Source organism: Capra hircus, chromosome 13 (genome assembly GCF_001704415.2).
Source record: "Capra hircus breed San Clemente chromosome 13, ASM170441v1, whole genome shotgun sequence".
NCBI lineage: Eukaryota > Metazoa > Chordata > Mammalia > Artiodactyla > Bovidae > Capra > Capra hircus.
This window is the reverse complement of record NC_030820.1, coordinates 56,462,378-56,483,397: the sequence shown is the minus strand read 5'-3', so window position 1 is coordinate 56,483,397 and position 21,020 is coordinate 56,462,378. Positions and strand designations below refer to the sequence as shown.

The 21,020-nt window shown below is 41.9% G+C and overlaps 1 protein-coding gene across 1 annotated transcript in view; it reads left to right on the top strand.

The window, feature by feature from the left end:
* Nucleotides 1-21,020, top strand: part of ZNF831 (zinc finger protein 831) — a 72,857-nt gene that overhangs the window by 45,131 nt on the left and 6,706 nt on the right. The window lies entirely within an intron of this gene.

Sequence of the window (21,020 nt, the reverse complement as noted above, 5' to 3'; positions counted from 1 at the left end):
CCCGTTCAGACCTTCTGAAAATGAATAAAAGAGAAAACAACCCAACTGAGCCTCTCCTTCTCACAGAATCCCTCCCTCCCCATTATGGACTTTGGGTTCCTCCCTGAGAAGAAAGGTCAGCCAGGGGTCAGGGGGTCTTGGGGTCCTTTGGGGACTGACAACACACAGAGGTGTGCTCCTCGATTTGAAACACCTCGGTCCACGTAATGCCTTTTTACAGAAGCTCCATTCCTCAGCTCTTTCTGTCCTTGAAGGATTGTTCTGTTGGTTCTTTCCCTTGTTGATGCGAAGATGGGCTTGTTCTGCAGCAGTCAATACCTGCTAAGGGAAACCCTAGTGTGCCTGGGAGCTGCCCAGCACGCAGGGCCAAACTCGGAAGGCCCCACGCTTGCTTCGCTGGGCTGACTTGAAATTCTTTCTTCCTTCCAGTTTTATTGAGATACAGCTGACACACAGCACTGTATCAGTTTGAGGTAGGCAGCATCAGGAGTTGACTTACACACATTATGAAAAGATCACAATAAGTTTAGCAAACATCCATCCTCTCATAGAGATACAAAATTTAAGAAATTTAAAAGAAATGTTTTCCTTGTGAAGAGAACTCTGTGTATATAACATAGAGCAGCGTTCATTATATTTATCACATTGTACATTACACCCCTAGTATTTTATAACTGGAAGGTTGGACCTTCTGGCCATCTTCATCTAACTCCCCCTCCTTCCATCCCCTGCCTCTGGTTACCACAAAACTGATCCCTTTTCCTATGAGTTTATTTCTGAAGTATAATTGACCTCCAACACTATGTTAGTTCCCATTATACAACATAGTGATTCAATATTTCTGTACATTTCAAAATGATCATAAGTCTAGTTGCCATCTGTCCCCATACAAAGATATCACATAATTAGTAACTGTGTCCCCCACACTGTACATCTCATACCATGACTCATTTAGTTTGTAGCTGGAAGTTGGTACCCTGTAATCTCCCTCACCTGTTTCTCTGTGCACCGCCCCCCCCCCATCCCTGTCCTCTGTATCTGTGACTGTATCTGTTTGGTAGTTTGTTCACGGTTTTCTTTAGATTCCACATGTAAGTGATATCATGCAGTATTTGTTTTTGTGTGATTTATTTCACTAAGCACGATACCCTCTAGGTCCATCCACGTTGTTGCAGATGGGAAGATTTCACTCTTTTACGGCTGAGTAATATTCCATTGCATGTATATACCACATCTTAATATCCATTCATCCGTCTATGATGGGCATTTTACCCATTCATCTATTGGTGCTTCCATATCTTGGCTCATGTATGACTTGAAATTCTTAACCATTTTAAACAAGGGCCCACATTTTCATGCTCAGTGAGCTCTGCAAATTACATAGTTTGGGCAGACAGCATAGTACCCTGGATACTGTTAGAGAAAGTGGTTTGAAATGGGAGAACTGAAAAAATACACATATTTTTTTTCACTTCAAGACCCATCAAGGAAGGAAAAATGCTTTCCTGACTTATCTCAGAGAAAAGCTGCATTGTGGACCTAAGATCTGAAGAATAAGAGAAGTGTGGACTTCCAGAAGGTTCTTAGGTGCCTCTTGTGTCTGACGGCATCTCTACTTTTCTTGCATTCGATGTCCTCGACAGTTGAGAGGACTCTTGCTTCATGTTGTGGAGGGTGTCCCTCTACTGGGGTTTGTCTCATGGTTTTATCATGGTTAGACTGGGGTCGGGGGGTGGCTTTGGTGAACAAGACTCTGGAGGTAAATTAATCTTCTTGTCACATCCTATCAAGGGTGTGCCATCACATGACTAACCGTTACTGATGTTGACCTTGATCACCTGGGTGAGGTCTCTCAGGCTCTCTTGTCAACTTATCCCACACCTGCTCCCACTATTGGACTTTTTACCCACAGGAATTCTGCTTCTCTCTCCTGGTTATACCAAGGATGGCCTCTGCATCCCTGTTCCACCACTGGTTGCAAGCTCTGCCTTGAAGACTCCCCATTCACCCCATCCTGTCCCTGTGATGCATGATGTCATTATTATTTCTAGAACAAAGATAACCCGGAGCCACAACCAAAGACCAAGTACTATCATCTCTACCCAAACCAAAACCTGATTAGAAAAGTAAATTACTTTTATTTTCATTGAAAATATTTGATAGGAAGTGCATGAGAAGGCTCACTGAGAAAATAGACCCAGAACCTATCATCAGAAGAGTGATGTTATCTATAAAAAAAAAGGGAAGAACCACTGGGTACATTTCCATGCTGAAACCTCTTTCGAATTTTATCCTTTACCCTGTACTCTTGCATCCATTCTCATCTCCTCTCCCTGAATTTATGAGCACAGGTGGGCACAGCCTCCTTCCCCTCAGAGGACCCTCATCATGAGGTAACACACACTTGATTCTCTGCCATCAAGGGCAAGGCAGTGCGGGAGGGTGATTTCAGTAGAAAATGGATTGCCTTGGGGCCTCATCTAGGGGGAGAAATATTTTTGCACAGCCAGTCCCCAGTCAGATTCCCTTCACCACACTCTGTAGGGGTGGGGACATAGTTAGCAGATGCAAATATAAGGCACCTAGTTAAAGCTGAATTTCAGATGAACTAGACATAAGCATCAGCATGCAGAGTTCCAAAGAATAGCAAGAAGAGATAAGAAAGCCTTCCTCAGTGATCAATGCAAAAAATAGAGGAAAACAACAGAATGGGAAAGACTAGAGATCTCTTCAAGAAAATTAGAGATACCAAGGGAACATTTCATGCAAAAATGGGCTCGATAAAGGACAGAAATGGTATGGACCTAACAAAAGCAGAAGATATAAGAAGAGGTGGCAAGAATACACAGAAGAACTGTACAAAACAGAGCTTCATGACCAAGATAATCACGATGGTGTGATCACTCACCTAGAGCCAGACATCCTGGAATGTGAAGTCAAGTGGGCCTTAGAAAGCATCACTATGAACAAAGCTAGTGGAGGTGATGGAATTCCACCTGAGCTATTTCAAATCCTGAAAGATGATGCTGTGGAAATGCTGCACTCCCTATGCCAACAAATTTGGAAAACTCAGCAGTGGCCACAGGACTGGAAAAGGTCAGTTTTCATTCCAATCCCAAAGAAAGGCAATGCCAAAGAATGCTCAAACTACCACACAATTGCGCTCATCTCACACGCTAGTAAAGTAATGCTCAAAATTCTCCAAGCCAGGCTTCAGCAATACGTGAACTGTGAACTTCCAGATGTTCAAGCTGGTTTTAGAAAAGGCAGAGGAACCAGAGATCAAATTGCCAACATCCACTGGATCATGGAAAAAGCAAAAGAGTTCCAGAAAAACATCTATTTCTGCTTTATTGACTATGCCAAAGCCTTTGACTGTGTGGATCACAATAAACTGTGGAAGATTCAGAAAGACATGGGAATACGAGACCACCTGACCTGCCTCTTGAGAAACCTATATGCAGGTCAGGAAGCAACAGTTAGAGCTGGACATGGAATAACAGACTGGTTCCAAATAGGAAAAGGAGTATGTCAAGACTGTATATTGTCACCCTGCTTATTTAACTTCTATACAGAGCACATCATGGGAAATGCTGGGCTGGAAGAAGCACAAGCTGGAGTCAAGATTGCTGGGAGAAATATCAATAACCTCAGATATGCAGATGACACCACCGTTATGGCAGAAAGTGAAGAGGAACTAAAAAGCCTCTTGATGAAAGTGAAAGAGGAGAGTGAAAAAGTTGGCTTAAATTAGCTCAACATTCAGAAAATGAAGATCATGGCATCTGGTCCCATCACTTCATGGGAAATAGATGGGGAAACAGTGGAAACAGTGTCAGACTTTATTTTTGGGGGCTCCAAAATCACTGCAGATGGTGATTGCAGCCATGAAATTAAAAGACGCTTACTCCTTGGAAGGAAAGTTATGACCAACCTAGATAGCATATTCAAAAGCAGAGACATTACTTTGCCAACAAAGGTCCGTCTAATCAAGGCTATGGTTTTTCCAGTGGTCATGTATGGATGTGAAAGTTGGACTGTGAAGAAAGCTGAGCGCTGAAAAATTGATGCTTTTGAACTGTAGTGTTGGAGAAGACTCTTGAGAGTCCCTTGGACTGCAAGGAGATCCAACCAGTCCATTCTGAAGGAGATCAGCCCTGGGATTTCTTTGGAAGGAATGATGCTAAAGCTGAAACTCCAGTACTTTGGCCACCTCATGGGAAGAGTTGACTCATTGGAAAAGACTCTGATGCTGGGAGGGATTGGTGGCAGGAGGAGAAGGGGATGACAGAGGATGAGATGGCTGGATGGCATCACCGACTCGATGGACATGAGTTTGAGTGAACTCCGGGAGTTGGTGATAGAGAGGCCTGACGTGCTGCAATTCATGGGGTTGCAAAGAGGTGGACATGACTGAGTGACTGAGCTGAGCTGAACTGAACTGATGTATATATTGTTGTTGTTGTTTTTTAGTTGCTAAGTCGTGTCCAACTCTTTTGCAACCCCATGGACTGTAGCCCGCCAGGCTCCTCTGTCCATCGGATTTCCCAGGCAAGAATACTGGAGTGGGTTACCATTTTTTCCTCCAGGGGATCTTCCTGACCCAAGGATCAAACCCATGTCTCCTGCATTGGGAGATGGCTTCTTTACTACTGTGCCACTAGGAAAGCCTCTAAATACACACACACACACAAACACACATACATACGTATACACATCTCTATGTGTGTGTTATATATATTAGCATAAGTATGCCCCCAAGCATGGCAATAGGATACACTTAGGTTACAAATGATCCATTGTTGACTTGATGTTCACATTTAACTCGGCATCCCGTTTCATCTACTACCCTTCCCTGAGGCCCTCAGACCACCATTTCCAGCCTCTACCATCCTGCAGGAGGGGGGCTCCATGTACTTGAAAATACACCTGACCGTTCTTTCAAATCTAATTCTACTTCTGCAGCTTGATCAGTGTGGCGGTGCCCTGTCCTCCATGCCCAGGCTGGGGGGCCCAGGGCACCACCTTTTCTTGCAGATGGGTTGGCTTCTGGGCTGTCTGTTGTTCAGACTCCTAACCTGTTACCACTGAAGAGGCTGGTTCAGGGTCAGCTGGTCGGATCACCCATTCTAGGTCACCTGGGCACATGGATCTCCCCATTTGCCCTGCAGTTGGTCCTGTTTGCTGTCTCTCTCTTTCTCCCCTTCCCTTTGTGTCTCTGTCCATCTCTGCCTTCTGGCTCCTTCCCCTGGATAAGGCTTTTCCTCCTGTGGCCTGAGGCCACTCATCAAGTCACCTGGACCCCAAATGAGGTCAGCGGCAGGGGCAGGCATCCTCCAGGCCGTGTTACTCCACCAGTGATGACAGGCCGCCTTCACTTTCTCTCTTTTCCAAGCCAAACCCTGGAAGGAAAGGGGTTAATTTTTTTCAGAAATTCATGCTGGAGGTGACATCAAATCTGTCAGTTCTGGCTAAGAAAATACACTCAGAAGCTGTAATCAGGGGCAAGCCTCGACCTTCTAGACATGGTACATCTCTACACTCAAACCTAAATGTTATCGTCTCCCTCATGCTATTTCATCTCCTCCTGCCCTCCCCACCTCTTGTATTTATTAGAGGCTGGATATGGATTTCTTTCCCTGGGAGAACTTTCATAATAATGAAGTATACTTGGCAGACACTCACAGTGAATATACAGGGTTGGAGGATATTCTGCAAGGAAAATGGTCAGGCTTGTTTTCCAGATCAGGTAGACTAATCATTTCTCAAGGTAGAAGTTTTGAAGGTTGCTTTTGCCTAGAGAAGTTGAAAACTCCTTGAAGGGGCAGAAAGTTTCTGCGATGTGGATCTTTATGACTTCCCTCCGTGGCAGTGTGCAATCATCTTGTCTCTCTGGGTACCAGCATCCTCTGGGGTTCAGTCCACTTCACGTCTTTCTTCTGCTCTCCCCACGAGGGGTCTGGCTGAGAAAGCCAAGAGAACCACTCTTCGTGCTTCTAGCCCTTGTTCTTTGATGGATGTTCATGTAATTTTCTCATTATTTTTCTGTCAGCATTCACAGAAACCGTGTAAACTACTTTATTTCAAAACCATTATGTTAGTTTACTCCATGATAATTTAAGCCATGTATTCTTTTTTCTGATTTGAATTTAGTAATAACATATTTTAAACAGAAGTCAAAAGTTCCTGAATAAATTTTCAATGATAACTGCTGATGTTTCTGGGTACCCCCCCACCTCCTTCTTTAATCTCCTTTTATTGGACCTTAGTTCTACATACGTGATGAGCTGTCCTTTCTTTCTCCAGGCATTTTAAACAGACTCTGGGACTTTTAGGAGGAGAAAATTTTGGAGGGGATGGTAGTCTTATCGACCCAGCTGTCTCTGATTCAAAAAAATAACCAAGGGGACTTCCCTGGAGGACCAGTGTTTAAGACTTCGGCTTCCAATGCGGGGAGTGCGGGTTCGATCCCAGACCTGGAAGCGAAGATTCCATATGCCTCTGAGCCAAAAAAACAAAGCATAAAACAGAAGTAATATTGTAACTAATTCAATAGACTAAGAAAAGAAAGAAAGAAAATAACCAGGGTCCAGCTGTGTGGTCAGGTGCACAGGTGCCCCAAACCCAACCCTGCTGGGGACCACTCCCAGGGAGGATTCCAGGGACTGCTGGAAGACAGGAGTTTGTAAAGACTGTCTTCTCTCCCTGTAGCAAGATTTGCCTATTTTAAATTCTATTTTTCCACCAGCCCCTTCGTCTTTGTATATAGCGCAGAATTTTGTATCTGCTCCAAGTCTCGTCTCCCACTCCATTCCTTACCTCTTCCCCACGTGGAATTTTCTGGATTCCTGACATTATTTATACTCATTTCCAGGCAACAGTTAGAAGCATCTCCCACTTTCTGTTAGATCTGGATCTCCCTTCCTATAGTGCTCTTGACTTGTGAAAGACTCCCTTTGTGGGTGATGGAGGAGAAATCTTCAAGGAATGATGTAAAGATTTCTTATATGCTTGAAAGCCTTGACTTTCTCCGTGGTTCTAATGTGTCAATTGCTGTTCTTAAAAATCTAGAAATCAAATTTCTTAATGAATTTGGTAGCATGAGCATCTATACGTTTATTTCTAGGGAGGGATATTCTTTCCTTTTTATTTTCTCTTTCTCCTTCCTGCTGCTTTGGGAGTCCTATCTGTACTTCCAAGAATGCTTTCAGTTGCGTAACTGAGGTTTTACATTTCCAGGGCATTTTAACCAGACTGATTAAATGTAGAGGAAGACAAAGTCTATGACTCCAAGACTGGGAGAGTTTCTGAAATTAAAAAAAAAAAAATCCTGTAATTTAAGTTTCCTGTTATAAAAGGCAGAATTTCTAAAGCTGCTGGGAGGACAAAAGACTGACTTCCTAGGATTCTGAAAGAATTGGGTCCATTTCTTCCTGTTAGTACTCTTTCCCCTTTGTTACACACGCTTCCAAGTTCCACGTAACCTTGAGGTTGGAGCCTCTTCATCACAGGGCAGAGTCAACCCTTGATATTTCATTTCCTGCTTCAGCTGAAAGAACTCATGACTGTCCCCCTTTATTTTTCTCCAGCCTCCATAGAAACCACATCGAAGCTTTTGCTCAAAACACACTCCTTGAGTCTCTTTGCTTCGGAATTGCAGTCGCAGGAGGGCTCTTTTCTTTTGAGGTGGAAATCTTGAGAAAAGCTGAAGCCAAGTTGAAAGTCCTTCCATTATGGGCAAAGTCCGCCCAGTCAAGTTTCTTTCATTATTAAGAAAACCACACTTAGGAAATCGGTTGAAAGCATACATTCTTGAGTAAATTTTGGTCTGAAAAGTTTTCAAAGAGTCTTTTGAGTTGCTTTTATTCCTTTCCTTTTCTCCCAGCCCCCTTGCTCCTCTATAATAGAGTTTAAGAAATACTGTTGAATTCTGGGTACAGGATTTCACATTAGTGAAATATTTTACACTGGCTCCTTCACTAATGTTTAGAAGAAATATCTGAGTGAGAGAAAGTTTTCAGCTTTCTAAATACTTGCCTTTCCTCAAAAAAAAGTAAAAGCAGGTGTTCTGGAGAAAGACAAAAAATGCCCGAGTAGCACATGCGATGTAGTATCTAAACACGTTACAAAAACAGAAAAATGTTCTCTCGTTCTGTTTCCTGGGTTTCTTGTCTTAATGATTTTACTGCATTTTAGGTTTGAGAGAAGACAGAGATTCTCCCTGGATATTATCTTTCACAGAGGCTAAACTTACAATGTTTCTTTCCTGAAGTGATTGGAAAACCAAACGGATTGAGGCCAATGCCGATATTTTCTTTCTTGCTTTTGTTTCTAGCTAGAAATTAGTCCATTTCTCCCCCTTGTCAGGATTAATGAAGGAGAAAACAAATGCTCTTTCTTCTCAGTTATTATCATTGAAATGGATCAATTTCTTCTTTTTAAGAATGCAAATCTTGAGGACAAATTGAGCTTCTCAAATATCTCAATTATATTTCAAGAAATGGACAGTCTTTTGCAGCCTCATTTTATAGGCTCATAAAGAAACATTGAGAATCATAATTCAAAGAGGATATACTCTTGATTTCGATCTGGGTGTTACAAATTCCAAATTTTCAGTAATTGTTTTTTTTTTTTCTCCTTCACCTCATGCCCAGAGTGGCTCTCTAAATTTTAGGTACATGCTTATGGTCTGGGAACAAACTTGCAACTTCAGGGTTGATTTTAAACACAGCTTTCCACTCAACATCTTTCAGGGAAAAAAAAAAAATCTCTGAGAGGGAAATCTTAAATTGATTGCCTTTCATCAAAGAAGAGAAGTAAGTACTGCTAAGAGTAGTTTCTGAAGGAAAACATGATTGCTTAGAAAATTGCATTAGGAGAGAGAAATACTCTGGCATGGAGTGGGATTTTAGTAAATGTATTTTTCTGTCCCTCTGGTGGGTCCTTCAACTGTATTCTCTCTGAAGAACCCAGCTGAGGTTTCATACTACTCCTTTCCCGAACAGAGGGAACCTACCTCAACAAAATAGAGGGCACATATGACAAGCCCACAGCTAACATCACACTCAGGGGTGAAAAGCTAAAAGCATTTCCTCTAAGATTGGAAAAGAAACAAGGATGTCCGTTCTCATCACTTTCATTCAACATAGTTTTGGAAGTCCTAGTCACGGTAATCTGAGGAGGAAGAAAGGAATCCAGATTGGAAAAGATAAAACTGTCAGTGTCTGCAGATGACATGACACCATACATAGAGAATCCTGAGGATGCAACCAGAAAACTACTCAAGCCCATCAATGGGTTTGATCAAGTTTCAAGATACAAAATTAATACACAGGAACCTGTTGCAATTCCATAAGCTAAGAATGAAAGATCAGAAAGAGAAATTAAGGAAACAGCCCCATTTACCATATCATCAGAAAGAATAAAATACTTGGGAATAAACCTACCAAAGGAGGCAAAACTCTGAAAACTCTAAGACACCGATGAAAGAAACTGAAGCAGACACTGTGTTCTTGGATAGGAAGAATCAATATTGTTGAAATGACTATACCACCCAAGGCAATCTACAGATGCAGTGCAATCCTTGGATGGTTCTTCAAGGTGACATTTTCTTGATTCCTCAGGCTGGTCACTTCCTCTCAAGCCTAATTAGATGTCCTTGTGCCGTGATTCATAACCCATCTCCTTTGTGGCATTTACCGCAATACCAGTCTTTATGTAATTATGTCTTAATTTTCTTCTCTTCAGCTACATGCACACTACATCAGTGAGGCAGAACTGAGCTGCTTAAATCATTGACAATAAACCCATATTTAATTCCAGGGTGAAGGAGGCACTTCTATGCTTTCTTTCTCACTGGAATCTCTTCTTTTGAATTTTCTGTCCATACCTAAGCTTTTAAGTGACTGAAATATTTTAACTGATTTTTTTTCATTAACATAGTTTAGGAAAAATTCTTCTGAGGCAAACATTATCAAAGCAGCTATCTTTCATTGAAAAAAAAAAAGAAAGGTAAAGAGAACTTCTCTGACAGGTACTTCTTGAAATAAAAGTTTACTGAATCCTACTGAAAAGGTGGGATAGCTCAATATTATATGAGGATGGTGAAGTAATTCTGTGAAATTAAGTACATTTGAATTGTTTTTATCTTTTCACCCTTTCAACTTCTGTTAGTCATGAATGAACTGGGACTGGTGGAGATGGGGGGGGGGGGTTGGTTTACTTCCTGTCACTCGTGACCTGCTCCCTCTGTCACAAATCACCTCCAAATGTTTCCCTGAGAGAAACAAAATGGCGGCCTGAACTCCAGGGTTCCCTCACCCACCAACTCACTCTCCGCCTCTGACTAGAGCTAATGGCTCCGTACCATTATTTTTCCTGTCAGATTTAATGGGGAGATATTCTTTTCCTAAAGCCATTAGTAAGTAATATTGCTTACGGAATCGCTGAAACAAGGATAACACCTCCTTCTAAGGGTGTAAATCTTAAGAAATGATGAGGCAATTGCCTAAACACATCAATTATATTCCAAAAGCCTGAACTACTTTTTTTTTTTTCTGCTACAATTTTCATTTAGAGTTAAGAGAGTTTGAAAGTAATGATCTCTAAAGTAGGTTCTCTTGATTCAATTTTGGCATTAAGTAATTCAAATAATATTAGCTGGGTTTTTTTTGTTCTTCATTTCACTTTCCCTCTTCCCTACAATTTGTCCTCTCTTTATTTTAAGGCATTTCTTTTTGTCTGAGGATGATTTAAAGTTTCAACTTACCAAAAGATTTTAAGCATACTTTCCCACTAAATATGTTTTTCTGGAGAAAGTGGTAAGTGAAGTGTTCTCAAACTGATTGCTTTTCATCAGAGAAAGAGAAGAGAAATTTAAACCATAGAGAAAAGTGGTTTCTGGGAGAAAAAAAAAAAAGAGGTTGGAAAATGATTACTTGGAAGCAGAAAAATCTCATACAAAAAATAAGGATAGAACAGAAGTACTTCAGATTTGGTTAAAAGACGGAAAAATATATTTTCCTTTTCCTTTTGTGCTTCTCTCAACCTTGTGTGTTTCTCAGCCTGAGAAACTGACCTATTGTTATGAGAGTATGATGGTCTTCCTTGTTGTGATAGAAATGATTTGCCCTGCACACTCTGGAGTTTTTCCTCATGGCTTTCAGTCTGAGTTTTAAAGCCAATGACATTATTGGCCTCTAATTTTTCTTTCAGACTGATAAAACCATACCATACTTGTTGCAACAAAGAAAGCAACACTGACATATGCAAGGAAAATCTGACAATCCCCAGCCAGCCTCGTGGGCCCTAGAGGCTGCCAGAGTTGGGTTGATGCACCATCACACATCCATACAGAAAAATAGGACAGACACTTAATTTTGTTGTTTACACAAAATAAGAGATCACACCATATTCAGTCATCTACAACTCTTTTCTTCTTAATATATCTTGTATGTAACTCTAGGCATATATTACAGATTGATGGATAGATCATTTTAATAATGGCACAAAAATCCCACAGTATAGCTGTATCATAATTTATTTATTCAACTCTTCCTCTATTGATGGATGTTCCTGTTGATTGCTGTTGGTTTTCCTACCACAGCTATTGCTGCAGTAAATATTCTTGCTCAATTTCCCAGAGAGCAATTGCTGCATCAAGGCACGTTTTATAATTATAAATTTCATTTTATAAGACACTACTAAATTACTTTTCAAAAACAGGATTACTCTCCCATAAATATCTTTTTGACAGTATTTTTTAAAAAGAAACTTTGCTTCTGCAAAAGAGCAGAGGCTGAGTGGAGACTAAAGCCTTGCCTTCATCCTTGGTGCCCCTGAACCTCTTCCCCAACAAAGGGTCACTCATCGGCCTCTCTTGGTGGCATTCAGGCCACAGATAGGTTGGTTGTTAGTACAGTGATGTGGTTTGAAAATTAATTTATCAGTGTGTAAAAGGGAACCATGAAGCTCAGATTTCTGGTTTCTTATGAAAAACCGATAGCTCCGGCAAACTGGACTCTTGGTCCTTGCTGGTCTCGGTGAGTGGGGGTTGAGGGGCAGCCTGGCTCTTGGGACTGGGCCAGTCTTTCTTCTTCATCCACAGCCCTCGTTTCTGTTACTGATCTGGCCCTGTAGCTTTTGAGTTTATGATTCTTGGTTTCAACCAGGATTTCTCAGTGGTGACCCTGTTGACCTTTGGGGTTGGGTTCATCCAGAATGGGATGGGGGTCTATCCTGTGCACCTCACATTGGAGAAAGTCCCTAGACATCACCTCTGGCTGAAAACCACTGTCTTTGACCCACTAGATGCATTTTCTTGAGTAGTTGTTCAGATAAAGCTTTTCCAAGAGTGTTTCTGAGTTGCTTTCATTACTTGTCTTTATCCCGAAGGCATCTGTCTTGCTTCCTGAAGGAACATTGTTGAACTCTGTACACGACCAAGCTTTAATGTCACGGAAAGATTTCAAACCAACCCTGTTCGCAGAGTTGGAAGAAAATATCTGAATGGAGAATGTGATCAAAATGCTTCGCTTTCATCTCAGGAACAGAGGTGTAGACATGGCCATGATTACAGGTGGTTTCTCAAGTAAAAACTCTTCCTAATTACACACACATAAAAGGGCCAATTTCCAAACACTGGATGAAGAGGCTTGAATACGTCCCCAGAATAAAGGGTGACTGTGCCTTTTTTTCCTGGTTTTCTGCAGCAGTTTCTTTTTGTGATTCAGGGCCTCGGGCCAGCAACCTTCTCCCCTTCTGTTCTCACAAGAGTCCTCAGCATGTTCCTGAGCATCTGAAAGAATTTGGAAGGCAGAGGAGGAGGGGTCTCTCCTGGGCTCTTCTCCCACTTTGCCTTTGCTCTCCTCCTCTGACAGAAGCTAATGACTTTCCTACATCTTTTCTCATTAGAATTAATAGAGAAGTATCCTTTCTTTCCCTAAAGCTATTATTAATAGTTAAGTCACCAAGCTCTGGAATTGCTGAAACAGAGTAATTTCTCCTTCCTTCCAAGGTGTAAATCTCCAGGAAAGATGAGAAGCCATCGTGAGTATATCAGTTAGGTCCTGAAAGGGACCTTTGTAGACAATTGCATTTAGCAACAGGAAACTTTTAAAATAACGATACGGAGGATGGATGGGTTGCATTCAGTCTCAGCATTTAAAGTCTCAGGTGGCCATTTCTTTGATCATCTCTTTTCCTGACATGATTTCATCATTCTATTTTCACTCTCCATTATAAAGTCACTCTCTTGTTGTCTGGACAGGATCCAACTGTTAACTTCAAGCACAATTTTAAACAGCAATTTCCGCTAAACATAGTTTAGGTAAAGAATTTCTGTGTGGGAAGATTTCTTGTCCTGATTGCCTTTCATCAGAGGAATAGAAAAGAGATGAGAGCCACTAGGAAAGTGTTTCTGAATAAAAAATTCATTTGTGATTAGTTAGAGGCCAACTTTCCAAAGATTGCACTGGGATAGCACAAAAATGCTCAAGGCTGCTCTGGATAAATACCTTTTCCTGGTTCTCTCTCTCCAGTCCCTGTCCATCTATGGAACTAGAATCGGGCACTACTTGCTCCCTATTGCCCACGGCCCACCCACTTCTGATCATTTTCTGATTGGAATGAATGTCCCCAGCCTCTGCCTGCAAATAAAGCTTCTTCCTTCCATCATTTTCAGCTGTACTTTTTTTCCTCTGGAGTTCCTTACAACAGAAATTGTAATAGAATTGCAGAAATGAATGGATTTACTTGCAAAAAATTTTAGTCCAGTCTGAGAGCCTTAAAACTATTGGTTGAATAACTTACTCAAATGAATGATTCAGACTAGGTAGAGAGAAAACCAGCCCCAGACAGGTGGTGTGGGTTAACAGTTTGACAACGTGCGTGGTTTTACTCCTGTTCATGGATACAGGTGGGGTCAGGACCCCCTTGCACAGTCTTATTGCCCCCTTGGCTTTTTCCTTCTAGCATTTGCTACATCTACTTGGTGATTTTTTTAATTGAAATTTTATATTTTGAAATATTTCACATTCTTTTCCATTATGATTTGTTACAGGATATTGGATATAGTTCTCTGTGCTGTACAGTAGGACCTTGTTGTTTATCTATCCTGTACATAATAGTTTGCAGTTGCTAATCGCAAACTCCCAATCCTTCTATCCTCCAAGGACCCCCCCATCCCCCCATGGCAACCACAAGTCTGATCTCTGTCTGTGACCCTGTTTCTGTTTTGTAGACAAATTCATCTGTGTCATATTTTAGATTCTGCATATATGTGGTACCATATGGTGTTTTTCTTTCTCTTTCTGATTGACTGCATTTAGTATGATCATCTCTAGGTCCATCCATGTTGCTGCATGTGGCATTATTTTGTTCTTTTTTATGGCTGAGTAGTATTCCATTGTACATATATACCACATCATCTTTATCCATTCATCTTTTGATGAATAGTTAGGTTGCTTCCATGTCTTAGCTATTATAAACAGCTCTGCAATGAACATTGGTGTGTATGTATCCTTTTGAACTATGGTGTTCTCTGGATATATGCCCAGGAGTGGGATTGCTGGATCATATGGTAGCTCTACTTTTAGTTTTTTAAGGAACCTCCACAATGTTCTTCTGAGTGGCTGCACCAATTTATATTTCAACTGACAAGTGCGGGCGGGTTCCCTTTTCTCCACATCTTTTCTAGCATTTGTTAATTGTAGATCATTTTTTGGTGTAATGATGTGCTGGCTGAATTTCTCCCCCATTAGACTGTCATTTCCATAAAGGTGTCTGCTTCAGTCACTGAATAAATTGCCTATGTTCAGCGCAGTTCCTGGCAGAGTGTTGACTGTGGTCAGTAATGAATATTTAGGCACAGTCACATGGACTCATAAATAGCTCAAGAAACAGGGACTCAAGGACTTCCCTGGTGGTACAGTGGATAAGATTCCCTCCTGCCAATTCAGGGGACACGGGTTTGATCCCTGGTCTGGAAAGATTCCGCATGCCACAGAGCGACTAAGCCTGTGGACCACAAGTACTGAGCCTTGGTGCTTACAGTCTGTACTCCGCAACAAGAGAAGCCACCCCAACAAGAGAAGTCACTTCAACAAAGAGTAGCCCTTGCTCACTGCAACTAGAGAAAGCCCAACTGCAGCAATGAGGACCCAGTGTAGCCAAAAATAAATATTTTTTTGAGTTTAAAAAGCAACAACAACAAAACGAAACAAAAATATGGACTCAAAAAAATGGGCTCAACTAGTATTTGGAATATGAGCAAATAACTGCCCACATAGTGACTCCATTTGGAGCTCTGCCTGGCTTTCCTGAAGTAATTGCAAATTTTAAATGCTAGCACTTTGTGCATATTTCAGTGTCAGGGATGCTTGTAAACAATTTCATCTCAGATAAATTAGTAGTCTGGTGATACTCCTAGGATCTTGTTGATACTTACAGTTTACTTAACGAGGCCCACGTGGAAGACTCCTTTTTACTCCTTTCTTATAATTCATCATCTTTGGACTCTAAATTCATGGAGGTTTGGGGTGATTTGGCAACTGATGAAAAGGCAGTGAATTTCTTACATTTTCAGGTAATGATATTTGAGTAATATGTCTATTAGCATTTTAATATGACATAGCTGGCAGGAGGCTTGGCATTAAGGGTGTCACCAGTTAAGCTGTAAGTTTCATGGTGTCATTTCTTCATTCCATTTTCTTTCTAATTATTTACAGTTCCCTATTGCTGTTTCAAGCTGGTTAAATTTAGATTTGTTGCCACACTAATCAGTCTCTTCCTCCACGTGGTTTGGCAGTTATTTCTGAAAGTGAAAGTGAAAGTGAAAGTGAAGCCGCTCAGTCGTGTCCAATTCTTTGCGACCCCATGGACTGTAGCCTTTCAGGCTCCTCCGTTCATGGGATTTTCCAGGCAAGAGTGCTGGAGTGGATTGCCATTTCCTTCTCCAGGGGATCTTCCCCCCAGGAATCGAACCTGGGTCTCCTGCATTGCAGGCAGATGTTTTACCGTCTGAGCCACCAGGGAAGCATGTTATTTCTGAGGGAAATTATTAAATATGCAGCCATTAATGGCAATAGGGGAACAGAATGGCATACAGAGCTGTGGTGAGAGATGAGTTCTCTAATAATAACATGCTGATGATTGCATAAGAGCAGTTGAATCTGCAAAGATTGCCATAAGACATAGAAATCCACGATTTCTGAAGATGTATGGAGTGATTCATAGAATGATGCCAGAACATAAACAGGACCCGGTTCTGTGCTTTAACGTTGGACCTGAAAAGTTTTTGAAATGGGCCATCCATCTAAAAGCAAGGGTGCTGTCCTTTCCCAAGAATCTCAATTCATTTAACACACTTTAGTGACATTATTTGGGCATTTTTCACAATGATTAAAGATAACTCTCTTTTCTCTGTAGACTGTAGGTCACAAGCAAATTAAATCAATGGATTTTCTCCCCTCGCTTTCTCCGATGAGTCAGAAGTTATTGGTCAAAGGCACACATGGCCTTTTCGTTAAGCTTAAAAACCCAAACAACCTGCTGAGAAGATGCTTGACCAATCTGATTATTTTCTCTATATTAATTGGTTTTTATTCTTCATTGAATTGAATGAATTGCCTGGTGGTTTTGTCACTGTGGGGACACGGCTTAATCCACTTAGAGTGAGGCGCGTGGGCCTGGTAGACTCTGGGACTCTAGAAACTCTGGACTCTGGGACTCTAGAAACTCTGGGACTCTTTCATCATTATTGTCTTTGGGTGGTTTTTCATAGGTGAGAATGAAAATGATCTCAAATCTATGTTCTCCATTTCTCTCCCCACTGCCCTAGCCAGGCCATCCCCCCAGTCCCCTGGATGACCCTGGGAACCTTGTAACTGGTTTTCCTACTGCACTGCCCTCTCCCCTAATTCAGTCTCTGTATAGTAACCATGTGCATCTTTAGAGAATGTAGACTTCTTGATGGAAACACTGGTTTCTTCACAATGAATGGCGAATAAAATCTAACCCCCTCCCAGGACTTCTTGCATCCTACAAGACCTGAGCCCCCTGCTCTCCACTGTGCTTCCAGCAAAGCCTCCTTCCACTGAGTCCGTCCTCTGAGCTCCATCCCACTGCAGGGCCCTTGACTCTGTTTCTCCTTTGTCTGGAATGACCTTTGAGGGCTGGTTCTTCCTGATCCTGAAGGTCTCATTTCAAGTGTCACCTTATCAGAGATACCTTCCTCTACTAGCCAAGCCAGTTAACTGTCCCACCCCCAGTTACTCTCTGTAATCTGCCCCTTGGATACTGTTACTCTCTATAATACTCTGTTTATTATTACTCTCAGTATCATTCTCCCTTCCCTGTTTACTGCATTTCTGTCATAGCCTCCTCTGTATTGGTCCTCCCTGGAGTACCTACCCCTCATTTCTTTCCTTCTTGACCCCCATCACAACCTCAATTACCTTACATGCCTCTGTTTCTCTTCCTTGTTGGGACAAAGTCTCATAAGAACCAGGGCATCTTGGTCTCATTCTCTGATTCCTTAGGGTTGAACATGGTGCCTGGTTCCTTGTTGAGTGGATGAATGAAATACCAAAATCCTGGTGCTCTGTTTTTAGATGATTGTGGTATTGTGGTGCTCAAGTAAAGATTGTATTAAAGGGAAGATCACAACTTCCTTTGCCAAATCATTGCAACTTGGATAGATGTTTAAGCTGATTTGCTCAAGATTAGTGTGCTCAGGTCATCCAGGGACCTGTCCCAAGATATAAGAAGTGGATCTGTCCCTTTGGGTTCAAGATGGAGGAGAGAGCATGTTCACTTTCTTCCACTTTCCTCTAAAAACTCAGAAGTTAGTGAGGAATGCTTTTGGAATGTCCAGGTCTACAGGCACGAGGTAACCAGAGAAGAAAGAGTGCCATGGTTGTGGGGATTAGAATGCAGAGGCTGAATGGTCACTGAGTAGCAGACCCAAGCGAACTTCATCCTGACTTAACAGTGGTCAAGTCCTGGATATTAAGAAATTCATGGTACCAGGTGGGACTGAAAACAGGATTGTTGGTTGACCACTCCCCAACCCCCGAAACCTCTACCCCACCACTGATTCTCAGATCCTGGTCACATCCTTCACTCTCACCCCCAAATAATGCTTGGGGCTTAGTCTCTGGAGACCCTACAAAATGCTGAGAAGCAAGGGGACTAGGTTGAAAACAGAGGGTCTAACCAAAGGTTGGCACTGGATGCTGAGCCCCTCCCTGCCCAGTATCAACTTGGACTGCAGAATGCTGCTGACACCTGCCTTACAATTTCCAGGCAGGACATCAGAGAACTCCTTCTGCAAAAGTCGGCTAGCCTGTGTGGAGACCCAGAGTGGATGACTTCAGGGTTTTCCACGTCAACAAGGCGACAAGATAACCCTGCAGGGAGATCCATGATGGACACTTTACATCTGTAGAGTTTCTAACCAGCTTTTCAGTACCTACTTCTAAAACATGGGTGGATAGATTGCTGGATATCTCAGGGAAGCCTTTAAATATGAAAGAGAGATTAAAGCAAACAGAAACAAAGGAACCTAGAAGATAGACAGTGTAGGGACAGGCAAGTTTCAGCAATAACAATGGCAACATCTTGCCTGAGACAGGTGAGAAGATGCTGGAGCCGTGAAGTAGTAACAGGATGCTATAAAGAAGGGACAATAATAATAATAAATTATTATTATTATTAATTATTGGAATAATTAATAATCTTGAAATAATTAATTATTCTAAGAGTGGGCTCTTGGAAATTAAAAACATGATACAGACATATCAATCCTTCCTTTAAGGAAGACTGATGCTGAAGCTGAAGCTCCACTACTTTGGCCACTTGATGTGAAGAACCAACTCATTGGAAAAGACTCTGATGCTGGGAAAGATTGAGGACAAAAGGAGAAGGTGGCAACAGAGGATGAGGTGGTTGGATGGTGTCACTGACCCGATGGACATGAGTTTGAGCAAACTCTGGGAGATAGTGAAGGACAGGGAGGCTTGGCACACTGCAGTCTGTGGGATTACAAAGAGTCAGACACGACTCAGCGGCTGAACAACAACAACAGACACAGACACTTATAAGTTGGAGTAGAAAGTTGAAGGAATTCTCCTGAAAGAAAAGAAAAAGAAATAGAAAATAGGAGAGAAAAGGAAAAAAAGAGGGTTAACTCAACAGGTCTAATAACCTAGTAAGAGCAGTTCTAGCTAAAAAAGAGAAAAAAATAAGGAAAAAATATATCAAAGAAATAATATATTTTTGTAAAACATAAAGACATGGTTCAGATTGAAAGGACCCATTTAAAGTGTACAGACAATGAATGAAAATAGACTCAGGATCATAGTGACACTGTCATAAAAAGGAGCTTAGGAGTTTCCAGAGAGAAAAACAAAACCATTTCCTCCAAAGGACTGGGAACAGTAAATCATGTTGGCTCCAGACTTCTCAAAAGCTAGAGCTCTGTGGAGCCACATCTTCAGTTTTGAAGGAAGACGAATTTTAATTCAGACAGCTATATCCAGACAAGCCACTAGTTGAAGTCTAAAGAATTCTATTTCACCCTTTCTCATGAAATTGCCAGAAGTTTTGCATTAGGAAAGAACACAAAGAGAGTAAACCCAGGAAAAAGAAGTATGTGTGTGTGTGTGTGTGTGTGTGTGTGTGTGTGTGTGGCGGGGGCAGGGGTGTCCAGGAACCAGAGGTGAAGAAAATTGTTAGGATGGGGGTGTAGGGAGATGCTTAGCCCCACTTTGGGCCTAGGGAGCAGTGGTCCACTGGGAATAGGTCAGAAAGTTCTGAGTGGCAATGAAATGAATGAATAAAATGAAATAAAAGACAATTGGGAAGGAAATGGGAGGTGGTTTTGGTAATAATTTCGTACAAAAAACTAGGCAGAAGAAGAAGACAAAATAATGATTGATTCCAGGAAAAACAGTGTTGGCAAGAAAGGCAATGTAATCATGGTACACCACCTGACTTGGTGGTGAAAAGCATGTTCCTGAACATAATGATGTAAACATTGTATATCCTCAACAAAATCTTGACAGCATAGTCATATAACATATAACTGAAGAGAGGAGAGAGGGGAGGGATGTGTGCCCAGGGCCGGGGTTGATAAGGCTTGTGGATGAGGGTTCTAAACCCGCCTCTCCCCTCATGACATCATCAGCTGTTCTCCAAAGTGGAAAGGGGGAATCTAGAAGTAATGCTTCATGCTTGTCCTTAGGAGAGAAGGAGATAAACACGAAAGGAATCCCAAGTGGGAAGAAATGAGTGGGTGGGCAGGTGTGGCTGTTTTTCTAAAGTAGAAAGACAACTTAAAACAAAAAAAAAAAACACCCTGTGCATGTGTAATGTTAATCGAAATAAAAGCAGATTTAACAGTACATTGACAAGGGGGGAGGGGGTGGGGGAGGGAAGGACTGGAAGTTTGGGATTAGCAGGTGTAAACGATTACATAAGATGGATAAACAACAAGGCCCTACTGTAGAGCACATGGAGCTCTACTACACTCAATATTCCATGATAAGCTATAATGGAAAAGAATATAAGAAAGAACGTCCGTGTGTCTAGGGCTTCCCAGGTGGCTCAGTGGTCAAGAACCCGGCTGCCAATGCAGGAGACATAAGAGACGCAAGCTTGATCCTTGGGTCAGGAAGATCCCCTGGAGGAGGGCATGGCAACCCACTCCAGTATTCTTGCTGGAGAATCCCCATGGACAGAGGAGCCTGGCCGGCTATGGGCTGTAGGGTTGCAGAGAGCCGAACACGACTGAAGTGACTTAGCACGCATGTGTGTATAACTGAGTCACTTTGCTGTACAGCAGAGATTGGCACAAAACTGTAAATCAGCTATGTTGTTGTTGTTCAGCCGCCTAGTCATATCTGACCCTTTGCGACCCCCATGGACTGCAGCACGCAAAGTTTTTTTAAAGTTCATAAACTGAAAAGTGGTTTAAACCCTTTTCTCTGGCAACACAGTTCTTAGAGAATGCTTTTCTGCTC